Below are 17,982 nucleotides of genomic sequence, written 5' to 3'. Positions count from 1 at the left end.
ACACCAAGCAAATATGTGGCGCATCAGTTGGTTCTATTTTGTCAAATAAACCGAGCACATGTGTAGCCATAGAACAAAAAAATATGTGCGCATCAGTTGTTCCATTTTGTCAGCTGAATCGGGCACATGTGTTGCCACAGAACAAGTAAATATGTGAGCATCAGTTGTTCCATTTTGTCAAATGAATCAAGCACATGTCTGGCCCCACAACAAGAAGCAAATATGTACGCATCAGTTCTATTTTGTCAAATGACCCGAGCGCACGTGTTACCACAGAACAACAAGCAAATGTGCGCATCAGTTGTTCCATTTTGCCAAATGAACCGAACACAACATGTGTTCTGTTTTCACTGTATAGCTATAAACATAAGACTACTTTTGCTTCCTCCTTCTCGGTCATCAACAGAATATCATGTGAGTTTCAATGAAAACTTTTTGAATAGCATGTTCAGAAGTTTTTTGTTGTTGTTGTAAAAATACAGTATATTGAGAGGGTAATGTTATATTTCCATGTGAAATTCCGGGTTTAATCACAAAATCATTTACGAGCTATTGACGAAAAAGAATCAACAATGAATAGTGGTGTTTCCTAGTCCATACTATTCAATGCTATTTTCTTCCTCTTTACATTGTATTTGAACATGTAATTTCACATGTTAATAGAACATCACAGTCTAAACATACTACTATGTATCTTTAGTTCTTTTTTAACTTCAAAACATAGTTTTGCATGTGGTTTTCACCTTAACTTGGTTTCCACTTATGTTCTCTCTCACCACACACCGTTTCTCCTTCACTACCCTCATCTTTCAAAAGTACCTCATTTACATTTGCACGTCCAGCATGTATTTAATACTTCCTCCGTACCTAAATATAAGTCTTTTAACATATTTCACTAGGTGTCTACATACGTAGCAAAATGAGTGAATCTATACTTTAAAGTATGTCTATATACATACGTACGTAGTCCATTAGTGAAATCTCTAGAAAGATTTATATTTAGGAACGGAGGGAGTAGCACATAGTAATGATGCGTTTGGTTGGTCGCCCCATTTTTTATTATCTCTTTTGCATACTTGTCCCAGGTTGGTTGAGCTAATGGAGGCAAAAAACTAACATCTGCATGTTAATTGGTTGCATGCATAGTGGCTCTACCTCATAGCAACAACTCTATGCATTGTGTTTGGTCACTCACATTGATTGGGCTCATACTATTGCACGTTGTTTGGTGTGCATACAGGGAGCAAGGTCCTGTTACATTGTACCCTACGTAGTGAGCTTACCGGCTACACCTTACAGGCGATTACACCAATAAAAGAACACTGAGATCATGATGAATTGGATGATGCCGATGAAGTTCTTCAGCCGAAACTATCGATTTGCCTTGCCAACTTCAACACTGCATGTCTGCTTGAGCACGACCTTGGAGTAAGCATCCTTTGCTGACTGCCTACTCTTAAACCCTTTGTGACAGCCATTCTTGTAACACGATACTTGTTCATCGCATGCTTCCATGAACTCTAACCTGACATTGTGGCAACCGTTCTTGGAACCTGACAATCTGTGGCAGCACGAACACCGACAAATACGGATGCCATTTCATGGAGTTCTCTCTAAAGAACTCTACCCTCCTTGTTTTCCTTTGTGTGTGCCTTTTGAGCAGTAACATAGTTGCAACATTGGGCTGAACTAGCACAAATGTTGTAGCCACAAATGATTGAACCTAGGAGACTCCTCGAAAACATCTGAATTTGAAGGCATCGGGTCGTCGATGGGAGGCTGGGAGTCCTCGACATAGAGTGTCGCAAACTGGCTCTCGGACATGTGTTGGACTTGGCCCATGTATCTTTCCCATTTGGGCCCCACTTGTCTCTTCTTCTTTTTAAATGAAAAGGTAGATTGTGATCTACCTCATATATTTCAAAATAAGACGGAGCTTAAAGACAAATAGGTCAATTACACGAGTCTTGTGATGTGCACCGAGGTGCAAAGGCCACAACGGCCTAAAGAAAAAAGAGAGGATAATGTAGTAGAGAAAGTGGAAGATTGAAATCGACAAAAGGCACCATACGTAGTAGTCTAATTTATGCGCTCAGACCAACAAAGCGTTCTTATCCTCTCGTCGCAACATTACTCCAAAGTCGAATCATGTCAACAACGTAGAGACTTGTGTAAGGAGTGGTCCAATGCTTGTTATCAAAAACTCTATCATTGCGGGCGTGCCAGAGCGTAACCGCACATGCCGCAAAGGTGATATTCCATTTGTGGGGAAAACCAAGGTGATCAGCAACACTCTCCAAAAAATTCATAAGACCAGTAGATCTGGATTCCAAAGCAGACAAACCAAATTTCTCCGAGAGACCTCGCGACGGGATACACCTTAGTATCATATGGCTAACATTTTTCTGTGGTCAGACAAACATCACAATCAGCACAAGGAGCACGCGAAGGCCATTTCTATTTGACCATATTTATCTCGTGTATTTAGACGTCCCCATAAGGCCGACCATAAAAAGATCACGTGCTTCGGCGGTATAATAGAATCCCAAACATAGTGCTCAACAACACATCTCATCCCTCTCAAAGTTAAAAGCTTGTAAAATTATGCTGATGAGGACACTAATACAATTGTTACACCCACAACTCCTGCTTCTATACATAGAGGACCAATTACTAGAACTCATGCACACCAAATGAATTACCACGTAGTTTCGTTTCTTGGAAATCCTTCTAATGCTCATGAACATATGATGCTGCCTAAATTAGATACTTTTTGTTTTATTATGAATGAAGGACCTGGCATGGACAAGAAGGATGGCCATTGGAGCGGTATTAAGCATGGAGAAGACAGTGCACACGCGGGAAAGAACAAAGGAGTTTCCAGTGGTGATTTTCGCAGTTTGAAGCCACCATAATGAGAGCATGAAGGCTTGGACGAAATATACAAGATGCCACCTCATAAGATCATCCATAGGCTATTATATGTGTTGCGTCACCTTATTTTTGGGCCAGGCCCATGTATTTCAAAACACCACATTATAGGCCGTTTTTAGAGTGTGTATGTGGGGAAACCGGATTAGGGTTGGTTTCAGACCCCTCCTCCAAGGGGCCACGAAATTCCCCTATATTCCCCCACATATACAACCCTTAGGGCGCAATTTAGACTTGGGTTTTGCTTAGATTAAAAGTTCGTCATAGCTACAACTTCACGTTCTTCGTTTGTGTTCCACGACCAGACCAAGACATCACAAAATCCACTTTCATAAATAAAGCTTTCCTCTCATATTCGAAATATTCAAATTGCAATTTTAGTTTCTTGCTTGTTCTTCGTTTGCGTGAAGGAAATAGTCCTTCATGGTTAGGTTGACCGTGCTCCTGCATGGTCTAGAACCTCCGGAGTTGGTTTAGCGATTGCTAAGACATGACGTCCTCGCACGTTCGTAGTCGGGTTGTGAAAGTCTACTCCATAACAAAGATCGTCAACATCTCATCAAAATACGAGACACCTTTGCCTCTATCAAGTGGTATCATATTTCCAGGTTGCTTGGTGAGATTTTTCTAGTTTTTCATATTTTAGATCGCATGTGTTCTTCGTACCCACATGTCACGCCCAAGATGCGACCCTATCCTCAATTTGGCACGAAGGCCTTGTCAGGGATAGAAGCGCATCTCGCCGTGTCGCAAGAATGGATATCGTTACAAGTACATGTACTGAAAAGATGAGATATATATAGAATTGGCTTACACTCGCCACAAGCTACATGAGAGTCACATCAGTACAATACATAATCATCATGAAGAAGAGCAGGGTCCGACTTCGGACGAAAACAAACAAGAAAAGAAGAACGACGTCCATCGTTGCTATCCCAGGCTGCCGGCCTGGAACCCATCCTAGATCGATGAAGAAGAGGAAGAAGAAGCAACTCCAAATGTACAACCAACGCGCTCGCGTCAAGTAACCCTTACCTGTACCTGCAACTGGTGTTGTAGTAATCTGTGAGACACAGGGGACTCAGCAATCTCATTTCCAAAGGTATCAAGACTAGCAAAACTTAATGGGTGAGGTATGGTTAAGTGGTGAGGTTGCAGCAGAGGTTAAGCATATATAGGGTGGCTAAACTTACGAGTACAAGAAATAAGAGGGGGAACATCTACGCATAGCGGACGTGAAATAATGTCGATCAAATAAATGATCCTGAACACCTACCTACGTCAGACATAACCCCACCGTGTCCTTGATCGGAGCAGGAGCTCACGAAAGAGACAGTCACGGTTACGCACACAGTTGGCATATTTTAATTAAGTTAACTTCAAGTTATCTAGAACCAGTGTTAAACAAAGTTTCCACGTTGCCACATAACCGCGGGCACGGCTTTCCGAAAGATTTAACCCTGCAGGGGTGCTCCAACTAGTCCATCACAAATTACCACAAGCCGCATAGAAATCCTCGATCAGGAAGCTCACGATCTCGTCGGATTCCCTAGCGGAAAACCTCAACTCTCAGATTACCCAAAGCATCACCAGAATCCCGATGCACAAGATATCTCATCAAAGGTAAAACTAATCCAGCAAGGGCGCCCGACGTGTCGACGTACCCGATAGGAGCCGCGTATCTCGTTCTCAGGACACGACGGATGGAACTAGCTACGAGTGCCAAACCTCGAGTTTCCTCATGGTGGCCCCGCAGGCAGACCGTTTGGGACCAACACCATCAACACTGCCCCCCCTGTATTATGTAGAATTACTCCTCGGGTAGCGCTAACTCCCTATGCATTTGAGTGTTAACAAAATTATTATGTTGGGCAAATGTAGAACCAATGTTGGGCCTTGCCAGATCAGCTTTAATCTAAAACGAATTATCAAGGGGGTCCCCATAAAAACCCCGGTCGTGTTAGAAGCGCTCAAATATGGAACATAACACCGGTAGCCGAAACTAAGGGGGCAAAGGTGGAACAAAACACCAGGCTAGAAAGGTCGAGCCTTCCACCTTTTACCAAGTATATAGGTGCATTAAAAATAGATAGCATTAATACGGTGATATAACAAGAAAACCCATGTTTACACATGGAAGCAACTGCACCTGCAACTAGCAACGCTAACAACATGGTCAAGCAAGCAGTAACATAGCCAATCAGTGGTTTGCTAGGTCGAACAAGTTGAAGGTTATCATGGCATTGTTGAGGGGCTGATATTTAACATGTGGTAGGCAACCAGACATAATCGATAGAAGCGATAAAACTATGATGGCAATGATAGTAATGGTATCTGGGGAAATGGTCATCTTGCGTGAGACCCCGCTTGGAAGAAGAACGCCTCCGTGAAGCAGACGAACCGACGTAGTTGAACGGGTCCTCACATCCGACACGCTTGCGGAACTCTATCGAGACGGAGGAAACCGGAAGCAAGCATCAACACACGATATTCACCACAGGATGCACAACACAAATGATGCATGAGCAGCTGAACACATGCAAGACACGGCACTACAATTCACAACAACCAAATACTACACATTAAGTGAAGTTCAATATGCAACGAGTTGCATATTGACGAAACTCCACATACGAGTTATTTAGTTCTATCCCGAGTAGATACACGGCAATATTAAATGTGGTTAAACATGAAAAGAGGTGAAGCGCAATTAATCTACCTATCTAGGCATTTTAAATGAGGTCGGAAATGTCATATAGCACCTCCGAAACGACCTCACATGTTAATTTACAATTCTGTCCAGATCTGAACTAAAACATTTAATTATTTGTTAAACTACAAAACAAATAAGTTCACGTGATTCTACACGTCGTTATAAGCAATTTACACATAGAGATCATCTCCAACGGAGCTACAGTTCAAAAGATACGGACACCGCAAGATATGATGGCATGAATGTAAAATGTGTGCAACGACGGCCACGAGCACTTCAAAACATACAACCAGCAAGAGAAATGAAACTACACGAGATTCTAAGCAAGTTTCATATAGGACACGATCAAATCGGAGCTATGGTTCAACAACTACGAGCAAAACAAGAAATCACTACAATCTGCCAAAATCAGCCACATAGCATTTTCTACACCCCACAACTACGAGCTACACAACTCCGATATACTCAACCAAGGCATGACACGAAAGAGGGCAAGAAGCACTACTACAAACAACTAACAACAACTAGCATGGCATCAAGGAACACTAGGGAAAGAAGACACAAAATGGCATCCCACACACTGTTTCAGACTTAGTGAAAATTACACTTCATGAAAATGCAGTTTTCGATCTGAAGCCATATTGACAGAAGCAAAACCATAAGCTACAGGACTCCAAATGGCATGAAAATTCACAGCACGCAAGAGAATCACAAGGTCTACAACTAACTCCATTGCACCAACCTCAAAAGAGCTACATATCCCAAGATACAAGCAAGACAAGACAACAACAAAATATAACAGATTTCGGACTTAGAAATATTTCAGCACCTCCAAATCAGCACTATTTCTAGCAACTTGAGAGCAAGCAAACCACAGCTAAACATGCATTTCTATTGCAACCAAAATTACCATGGGCTAGACTAAACACCAAAGATCAACTCTCTAGTTGACAACTTAATCAAACGAAGCACGGAATAAATCCTATGAAAAACACAAGAGGGCAACATGGCAAAATATCGCGGAAACTAACTTGCTCAAAACCTAAATCTAATTGCACAGAAAAATCACATGTATTTTTCTACCCCGAAAACATATAAAATATGTGGGGTTGCGCAACAATATTAACAAAAATATTGCCAAACGTAAATGCGAGAGAATGACCTATACACGGAAAAATAAACTAGCAGCAATCCCTATACATAAAAATACCAACGTCTACTCTAATATACATGGCAAGAGTGTTCCTAAAACATGGACATTTAACCTACGACATACGGGCAATACGGATACGCACGAGAAATAAAATACGGGACGTATCCTATTGGAATAACACGTAATTCTAGGCATTCGGCACTCCAAACAATGTCAAACAATTATGCAAGTTGGAAAATATGAATCTACGTGAAAAACTACACAAGATACATATAGAGATCATCTCGGTCCGACGCTCGTTTAAGAAACTACGGGCGTTTTAAAAACATGCAATTTTCTGGAAAAGAATAAATCGCCGAAAAATAATAAACCTACACGGGCCAAAACTGCGGGCGCACACTCGCTAAACGTGCCTAGGCGTAGGATAGACGCGGAGGAAGCTCACCTCGCGGCCACGGGCTAGCCTGGCTGGTGGGCTCGGGGAAGAGGCCGACTAGGCCGGTAAGTGCGGAGGGGAGGCGCCTGGAGGAGGCCGACGCGGGACTTGGGCCACCGGGCGAGACGCTGGGCTTGGGCGCCGGCCAACTGGGCCGCTGCGGGAGGGGCGAGCTGGGCGAGCTGATGGCCATGCGCGGGCGAGCGCCGCAGCGGGGCGCCGGCTCGGTCAACGGGGCAGCGCGGCGCAGCGTCGAACGATCTGCAGCACGGTCGCGACGGCGATGGGATTTGGAGGCGGGCGAGGTCCTGCTTCGGTGAGATCTGGCGAGGCCCACCACGACAGCCGAGCATCAGGTAAGCGGATCTGGCTCCCGATCCAGAGCTTGTGTCGGGGTGGTGGCGCCTGGCGCGAGGGCCGGCGGCTGCAGGTCAAAGATGGCGGCGGGAGGCGACGCAGGGCGATGGAGGCGGCGGGCGAGGTCCTAACGGGGTGCTCCGGTGGCTCGGGGAACTCCGGCCGGTGGTGGGCTGCTCGGGGAGAGGCTCGGGAGGAGCTCCATGGGAGGAGCTGCGGGAGACTGTGGTCGCCCGGACATGTCCGTGTTGGCCGCGGACATGTCTAGTAGGTGGGGGAAAATGGCGATTTTGGGCCCTATGATGGAGATCCAATGGTTGAAATCTGATTTGGGATGGGATTTCGGGGCGAGAGCAGGTGGAGCTAGCAGGTGGGGGTTTTCTAGGGGGGTGGCTGCAAAACTGGTTAGGGGAAACCCTAGTGGAGTGAGATGAGTCTCTCCATGGGGTGGTTCTTATATATGGTTGGTCTATGATGGGGTGGACCTCGTCCGTCCGATCGCGATCCGACGACCACCAATGGAGGAAGTGGCTAGTTGGCTCTAATGGGCTGTGTAGATGGGCTATGTAGGGATGAGAGGGAAATTGCACGGCGCGACAACACGATTTAAAACACCGAAACACGTCCGACGATAGACCGAATACGGTGCCGTTACGGTCGACCGTTCAGGTACCATACGGACTCCGATCGCGACAAAATTCGACAGGCGGCCTAGCTATAACTAATCACGACCGCATGCCAAGTTTCACCCCGATCAGAGAAATTTTTACGCGCACTTTTAAAACAGGGTTTTGACGATGCCGCGGGCGCGTGCATGTGCGGTCGGGCTTAGAACGGACAACGACGAGAACCGGCAACTAACAACGGATGCAAGTTTTGAAAACTGGCGACAACGGAGATGCCGATGCAATGCAGATGATGCGATTGATGCGACAAAAGAAAATAGACACATGACAAAAACGGAATAGAAGGGGATTCTTCTGGAACGTCGACATCGAGCTGTCACAACTCTCCTACACTACAAGAGGACCTCGCCCCGAGATCCAAGAATGAAAGGGGGGAGAGGATGAGAAAGAACAAGAGGTAAAAACTTAGTCGCTTCTTTGACAAACGAGTGAAATCAACAATCCTTGAAAGTTGCAAGGCGATGAGGAATTATAAGAGAAAGGAGTAAGAATTCACGGAAAATTTCGGCAGCACTTCGGTAGGAAAATGGGACAAAAAATTCGATAAGATGGTAGAATTAGACAATATTCACAACAAAGAAGTAAATAGAACAAGGGAACACCATGATCTTGGTAGAACAACACAATAGACCCAAAAGAGAAACTTCACAATGCCTCCAGAACAATAGAATAGGAACTAGCTCATACGGAAGAAGAGAATGAAGAAAAGAATGACAACTACTATCACAAGTGAACTTGACAAGCACCCTTGTGAGAAGAATTGAACGGAGTTGTTGGAAAACAACAACGAAAAGAACAAGACAGAAGTGGGCTTATGGAAACCTTTTCAAACTAATGAAGTGACAACCAGCCACTAACAGAACAATGATTGATTGGGAGAAACAAGATATGAACAATTCCTTACACCAAGAGGATACATTGAGAACTTGGATTAATGACAAACACCATGATCGCAACAACCCATAGGAAAATCTTTAGGTGCAATCCAAACCAAGATAGCTCAATGAAGAAATCATGGGTTGAAAATATCTCATGATCATAGAATTGGTGGGTTTAATTATCTCATACTTGAAAGGAAATCTCTTCGAGGCTCCTACACTAACAAGAAGGCTATAATACCACCTCAAAGGGTAAAGGAAGAACAAATGCACTTGGAAATGCAAGATAAGAAAACTTGAGGTTCTCCAATAAGAATCTTGAAGAACACTTTGAGAATGAATTGAAATCATGAGCCGCTCCGGAAGAAGAATTGGAATCACTTGAACAAGAATAAGAATTATGTTGTGCTTATCCTTCATCAAGTTTAATTGATGACAAGCAACGGATTTAGAAAACCACTTAATCTTCTTGAAATGATTCAGGAGAATATGAGCACAAACTAGAAGAAATCTTGAAAGAGGCACGAGTGAGAATTGAAATGAATGAGGCAACCATGAATAATGGAGATACATGAGAATGAAGAGATCATGATCCACCTAACAGAAAACTTGAACAAGGCACCAGAATAAACGAGAGACGAACGAAGAGACAACAATTGAGAAGAATTAAAGAACGAAAGCTGAAAGCTGAGACAAAGAAGTCTTCTGAAATGATGGCCTTCGGAGGATCGAGAATGAAAACAATTCAGAAAAGCACCGGATAGCAAGAAATGAATCCCTCATGATTGAAAACAAATTCAAGATGATAACACGAAGCTGAAATGACATATATCCAAGAGAATAGACCAAGATTTACGAGGAACACTCCTTCGAATCTTCAATGGAGAGAATGACGAGAAGAACATCACCAAGAATAACTAAGAGACTCTGGAATAGTGAAGAATGAAAGGTTGAGCCAAACATGAGAATTAATTCCAATATATCTTGGAGAAGGGATATGACTGATGAAATTCATACTTGCGTCATAGTTGAAAAGAATTAAAGATCTCCGGAAGGTTAAAAGAGCTATAACAGATCGTGGGAAAAACCTGTGGGTTATGGGCCCACTCAAAGAAATCACCGTTGAAAAGATTGCTAGAAAGATTGATATAGCACCGGTACGAATGAAGACTAGATGAGGTTAGCACCCCGAAATCAATGAAAGAATTGAAAACAAGAATTTCTGAGATAACTTCAGCACACCGAATAGAAAGAGAAGAATGAATAGCAAGATAGGCTGAAAAGAATTTCCAACATGGGAAAGAATTAACAAGGATGAAAAGGATATGATGAACACGGACAATTGAATTAAATTCACCGGTAAGGATGACAAGAATGAACAAATATGACACGAATCTCCTAAGAATCTTCACAATGAATCACCGGGTAAGAGAGAAAAGAACAGACATCGGAAGCTATAAAGAAATGAAATGCACTTGGATGAAATCCAATCGCTGAAGAAAAGGGAGGGAGGGCGGGGAAAAACAAAGACAACTTGTGCTAGATGAGATGAACTATGGAATAAAATGAGAGAATGATCTTCCAAAAATTGGAGAGGATTGAATCCACTTGAGGAGAAGCACACCGGTTGGAAAAGAATTAACATGACGACTCCGGTCGACAAGAATTGATAAGACAATTGATTAAGCAAAAGGATTAGCACTCTCATATGAATATGAGAACACTGCTTAGAAAAGATCTGAAATCACCACTTGACATCGAAGCAACTGAATTACCATATTCCAACAAAACAACGGGTGAGGCTTGCAATTATCCAGAACAAACTCATGAGAAAGATTTTGTCCGATATTTTCGCGGACAGGATCGCACGGGCTCGATCCTTATAGTAGCCATCAAGTGCAAGGCAGTGCACCCGACATACGAAGCGTTTCCGAGTCGTAGCAAGCTACAAGGACTCTTTAAGACACAACGTGTACCGCTGTAAGTCGACCGTCAACAAACGAATCCACTAGATGTCGAACCCCAACCTAACATCATGCATCTGTTGGAAGATTGTCCTATAAGCAACTACTTGAATTCCCACCTATGAATTCCCGAAATTTCTGGTCATGCAATCTGGTACACAGATACAAGGAGTAATAATCACACAACTCCTATACTAACCCGTCACCTGTATCACATCCGTCAACACACAACCAGAATCTCGGACCTTCATCTAAAACAGACCCTCGTGATCACAACGATACATAGTATGGAAGTACTCCCGAACAATCTGCACCAGTACTGGGGACATCGGGGTTATCTCGCCACTACTAGTATTGAAGCAATTACGAACATCCTTTGTTCTGAGATACTAAGAAATCTGAATGATAACGATGTGCTCAAGAATACCCTGGAGCTGAACTCCCCGGAAGAAAATCAAGTCAGACAGGAGGCACCAAGACAGAACTCCGTCACATCGGCATCATATAGATCCCAAAAATATCCTTGTGATCCTAATTTTTTTTGAGTGAAAAAGGGAGTAGAATTAAATTATTACGTCAATATTCCTCACCAGCGCATAGAAGAGGAGAAAAAAGAAACCTACTCTCCGATATATAACTAGACTCAAAGTAGTTTTTCACTAGACTCGACTCGGCCAAGTTCGATCAATCAAGGGGGCTCCTAGGTCGGTACTGCTCTGATACTAACTTGTCACGCCCAAGATGCGACCCTATCCTCAATTTGGCACGAAGGCCTCGTCAGGGATAGAAGAGCATCTCGTCGTGTCGCAAGAATGGATATCGTTAGAAGTACATGTACTGAAAAGATGAGATATATATAGAATTGGCTTACACTCGCCACAAGCTACATCGGAGTCACATCAGTACAATACATAATCATCATGAATAAGAGCATGGTCCGACTACGTACGAAAACAAACGAGAAAAGAAGAACGACGTCCATCCTTGCTATCCCAGGCTGCCGGCCTGGAACCCATCCTAGATCGATGAAGAGGAGGAAGAAGAAGCAACTCCAAATGTACAACCAACGCGCTCGCGTCAAGTAACCCTTACTTGTATCTGCAACTGGTGTTGTAGTAATCTGTGAGCCACAGGGGACTCAGCAATCTCATTCCCAAAGGTATCAAGACTAGCAAAGCTTAATGGGTGAGGTATGGTTAAGTGGTGAGGTTGCAGCAGCGGCTAAGCATATATATGGTGGCTAAACTTACGAGTACAAGAAATAAGAGGGGGAAGATCTACGCATAGCGGACGTGAACTAATGTCGATCAAATAAATGATCCTGAACACCTACCTACGTCAGACATAACCCCACCGTGTCCTTGATCGGAGCAGGAGCTCACGAAAGAGACAGTCACGGTTACGCACACAGTTGGCATATTTTAATTAAGTTAACTTCAAGTTATCTAGAACCAGTGTTAAACAAAGTTTCCACGTTGCCACATAACCGCGGGCACGGCTTTCCGAAAGATTTAACCCTGCAGGGGTGCTCCAACTAGTCCATCACAAATTACCACAAGCCGCATAGAAATCCTCGATCACGAAGCTCGCGATCTCATCGGATTCCCTAGTGGAAAACCTCAACTCTGAGATTACCCAAAGCATCACCGGAATCCCGATGCACAAGATATCTCGTCAAAGGTAAAACTAATCCAGCAAGGCAGCCCGACGTGTCGACGTACCCGATAGGAGCCGCGTATCTCGTTCTCAGGACACGACGGATGGAACTAGCTACGAGTGCCAAACCTCGAGTTTCCTCGTGGTGGCCCCGCAGGCAGACCGTTTGGGACCAACACCATCAACACCGGCCCCCGTGTATTATGTAGAATTACTCCTCGGGTAGCGCTAACTCCCTATGCATTTGAGTGTTAACAAAATTATTATGTTGGGCAAATGTAGAACCAATGTTGGGCCTTGCCAGATCAGCTTTAATCTAAAACGAATTATCAAGGGGGTCCCCATAAAAACCCCGGTCGTGTTAGAAGCGCTCAAATATGGAACATAACACCGGTAGCCGAAACTAAGGGGGCAAAGGTGGAACAAAACACCAGGCTAGAAAGGCTGAGCCTTCCACCTTTTACCAAGTATATAGGTGCATTAAAAATAGATAGCATTAATATGGTGATATAACAAGAAAACCCATGTTTACACATGGAAGCAACTGCACCTGCAACTAGCAACGCTAACAACATGGTCAAGCAAGCAGTAACATAGCCAATCAGTGGTTTGCTAGGTCGAACAAGTTGAAGGTTATCATGGCATTGTTGAGGGGCTGATATTTAACATGTGGTAGGCAACCAAACATAATCGATAGAAGCAATAAAACTATGATGGCAATGATAGTAATGGTATCTGGGGAAATGGTCATCTTGCGTGAGACCCCGCTTGGAAGAAGAACGCCTCCGTGAAGCAGACGAACCGACGTAGTCGAACGGGTCCTCACATCGGACACGCTTGCGGAACTCTATCGAGACGGAGGAAACCGGAAGCAAGCATCAACACACGATATTCACCACACGATGCACAACACAAATGATGCATGAGCAGCTGAATACATGCAAGACACGGCACTACAATTCACAACAACCAAATACTACACATTAAGTGAAGTTCAATATGCAACGAGTTGCATATTGACGAAACTCCACATACGAGTTATTTAGTTCTATCCCGAGTAGATACACGGCAATATTAAATGTGGTTAAACATGACAAGAGGTGAAGCTCAATTAATCTACCTATCTAGGCATTTGAAATGAGGTCGGAAATGTCATATAGCACCTCCGAAACGACCTCACATGTTAATTTACAATTCTGTCCAGATGTGAAATAAAACATTTAATTAGTTGTTAAACAGCAAAACAAATAGGTTCGCGTGATTCTACACGTCGTTATAAGCAATTTACACATAGAGATCATCTCCAACGGAGCTACAGTTCAAAAGATACGGACACCGCAAGATATGATGGCATGCATGTAAAATGTGTGCAACGACGGCCACGAGCACTTCAAAACATACAACCAGAAAGAGAAAATGAAACTACACGAGATTTTAAGCAAGTTTAATATAGGACACGATCAAATCGGAGCTATGGTTCAACAACTACGAGCAAAACAAGAAATCACTACAATCTACCAAAATCAGCCACATAGCATTTTCTACACCCCACAACTACGAGCTACACAACTCCGATATACTCAACCAAGGCATGACACGAAAGAGGGCAAGAAGCACTACTACAAACAACTAACAACAACTAGCATGGCATCAAGGAACACTAGGGAAAGAAGACACAAAATGGCATCCCACACACTGTTTCAGACTTAGTGAAAATTACACTTCATGAAAATGCAGTTTTCGATCTGAAGCCATATTGACAGAAGCAAAACCATAAGCTACAGGACTCCAAATGGCATGAAAATTCACAGCACGCAAGAGAATCACAAGGTCTACAACTAACTCCATTGCACCAACCTCAAAAGAGCTACATATCCCAAGATACAAGCAAGACAAGACAACAACAAAATATAACAGATTTCGGACTTAGAAATATTTCAGCACCTCCAAATCAGCACTATTTCTAGCAACTTGAGAGCAAGCAAACCACAGCTAAACATGCATTTCTATTGCAACCAAAATTACCATGGGCTAGACTAAACACCAAAGTTCAACTCTCTAGTTGACAACTTAATCAAACGAAGCACGGAATAAATCCTATGAAAAACACAAGAGGGCAACATGGCAAAATATCGCGCGAACTAACTTGCTCAAACGCTAAATCTAATTGCACAGAAAAATCACATGTATTTTTCTACCCCGAAAACATATAAAATATGTGGGGTTGCGCAACAAAAATATTACCACACGTAAATGCGAGAGAATGACCTATACACGGAAAAATAAACTAGCGGCAATCCCTATATGCAAAAATACCAACGTCTACTCTAAAATACATGGCAAGAAGGTTCCTAAAACATGGACATTTAACCTACGGCATACGGGCAATACGAATACGCACGAGAAATGAAATACGGGACGTATCCTATTGGAACAACACGTAATTCTAGCTATTCGGCACGCCAAACAATGTCAAACAATTATGCAAATTAGAAAATATGAATCTACGTGAAAAACTACACAAGATACATATAGAGATCATCTCGGTCCGACGCCCGGTTAAGAAACTACGGGCGTTTTAAAAACATGCAATTTTCTGGAAAAGAATAAATCGCCGAAAAATAATAAACCTACACGGGCCAAAACTACGGGCGCACACTGGCTAAACGTGCCTAGGCGCAGGATAGACGTGGAGGAAGCTCACCTCGCGGCCACGGGCTGGCCTGGTTGGTGGGCATGGGGAAGAGGCCGACTAGGCCGTTTGGTGCAGAGGGGAGGCGCCTGGAGGAGGCCGACTAGGCCGGTTGGTGCAGAGGGGAGGCGCCTGGAGGAGGCCGACGCGGGACTTGGGCCACCGGGCGAGGCGCTGGGCCTGGGCGCTGGCCAGCTGGGCTGCTGCGGGAGGGGTGAGCTGGGCCAGCTGCTGGCCACGCGCGGGCGAGCGCTGCAGCGGGGCGCCGGCTCGGTCAACGGGGCAGCGCGGCGCACCGTCGAACGATCTGCAGCACGGTCGCGACGGCGACGTGATTTGGAGGCGGGCGAACTCCTGTTTCGGCCGGATCTGGCGAGTCCCACCACGATAGCCGAGCATCAGGTAAGGGGATCTGGCTCCCGATCAAGAGCTCGTGTCGGGGTGGTGGCGCCTAGCGCGATGGCCGGCGGCTGCAGGTCAAAGATGGCGGCGGGAGGCGACGCAGCGCGATGGCGGCGGCGGACGAGGTCCTAGCGGGGTGCTCCGGTGGCTCGGGGAACTCCGGCCGGTGGTGGGCTGCTCGGGGATAGGCTCGGGAGGAGCTCCATGGGAGGACCTGCGGGAGACTGTGGTCTCCCGGACATGTCCGGGTTGGCCGCGAACATGTCCGGTAGGTGGGGGAAAATGGCGATTTTGGGCCCTTGGATGGAGATCCAACGGTCCAAAATCTGATTTGGGATGGGATTTCGGGGAGAGAGCAGGTGGAGCTAGCAGGTGGGGGTTTTCTAGGGGGGTGGCTGCAAATCTGGTTAGGGGAAACTCTAGGAGTGAGAGGAGTCTCTCCATGGGGTGGTTCTTATATATGGTTGGTCTATGGTGGGGTGGACCTTGTCCGTCCGATCGCGATCCGACGACCACGAACGGAGGAAGTGGCTAGTTGGCTCTAATGGGCTGTGTAGATGGGCTATGTAGGGATGAGAGGGAAATTGCACGGCGCGGCAACACGATTTAAAACACCAAAACACATCCGACGATAGACCGAATACGGTGCCGCTACGGTCGACCGTTCGGGTACCAGACGGACTCCGATCACGATGAAATTCGACAGGCGGCCTAGCTATAACTAATCACGACCGCATGCCAAGTTTCACCCCGAGCAGAGAAAGTTTTACACGCACTTTTAAAACAGGGTTTTGACGATGCCGCGGGCGGGTGCATGTGCGGTCGGGCTCAGAACGGACAACGACGAGAACCGGCAACTAACAACGGATGCAAGTTTTGAAAACTAGCGACAACGGAGATGCAGATGCAATGCAGATGATGCGAATGATGCGACAAAAGAAAATAGACACACGATGAAAACAGAATAGAAGGGGAATCTTCTGGAACGTCGGCATCGGGCTGTCACACCACAGTCCATGAAAAAGACAGAAAAAATTATGGTTAGGTCGTCATACCTGAACCAATCTGAGCCTTTGCAATTTTCCGTTCGGTGTTTGCTTTGTTGAATTTGTGGTTGCATCATCGTGTCAAGTTGTTGGTCATAGCGTCTAGTCCTTCAAAGTTTCGAGTTATGTTCATAAGTTGTCACGCCACCATACCCACCACCATCATCATCGCTGCCATACCCATCATCATCAGTACGACATCCATACCCACCATCATCTTGACCGCTGCCATACTTACCATAATTAACATCGCTTCCGTACCCACCATGCTCATCACCTCTACCGTACCCACCATCATCAGCACCGCTGTCATACCCATCATCATCATTACCGTTGCCATATATCAACACCACATAGCCACCACCAATCCAAGTCCATCACATATTTGGTTTGTCTTTCGGGATCCATGTGTTGTCATATTTGTCTTGCCTTGTCTCAGTAGGTTTCAGATTTCATCAATTGTTCTCTGTTCGTAGACGAGGGTGAATTCCAAAAAAAGTCTAGAAACTACCCTTCGTTTAGGCCTAAAATTTCCGAAAAACGCCCTAGTCATTTTTTGGCTATCCTATTTTTAGGTGTACTAGAGCGTTTTGAGATAGTCGGTTTTATAGAATTGTTTTTTGATCAATTTCCAACTTTTACTCTGGGTGTCTAGAAAAAGCAGTCAAATTTTTTTTGTGCCTATCCCGTTTTTAGGCCTTCGAAAGAATTTTGAGACACTCGCCATTATAGTGATTTTCGAAAGAAAAAAAGAGCGCAAAAAGGTGCCAAAAATGAGAGTGTTTTTCCGTTGATTACATGTCATGCCTTGATTTTTTTGGTGTTGTAGGCTCGCGTCTCTAGTACTGTCTAGCCTAGGACAAACAAAGTATCGTCATTGAGCGTCTTTTCAACTTTGCATCTCTGAAATGATTATTGCGACCCTTTTTCTACCATATTATAAGCCTTCCCAGCTCCACATACATCTACGTCGTGCGTTTGACAACACATGTCAATCTATCTATCCAATCTTTGAGGGTTTTCGACTATAGCAGTTGCCGATCACCACGTGCTGTGGGTAAGAACTGG

This window comes from Hordeum vulgare, chromosome 2H (genome assembly GCF_904849725.1).
Source record: "Hordeum vulgare subsp. vulgare chromosome 2H, MorexV3_pseudomolecules_assembly, whole genome shotgun sequence".
Lineage (NCBI taxonomy): Eukaryota > Viridiplantae > Streptophyta > Magnoliopsida > Poales > Poaceae > Hordeum > Hordeum vulgare.
Note: the sequence above shows the minus strand (reverse complement) of the source record.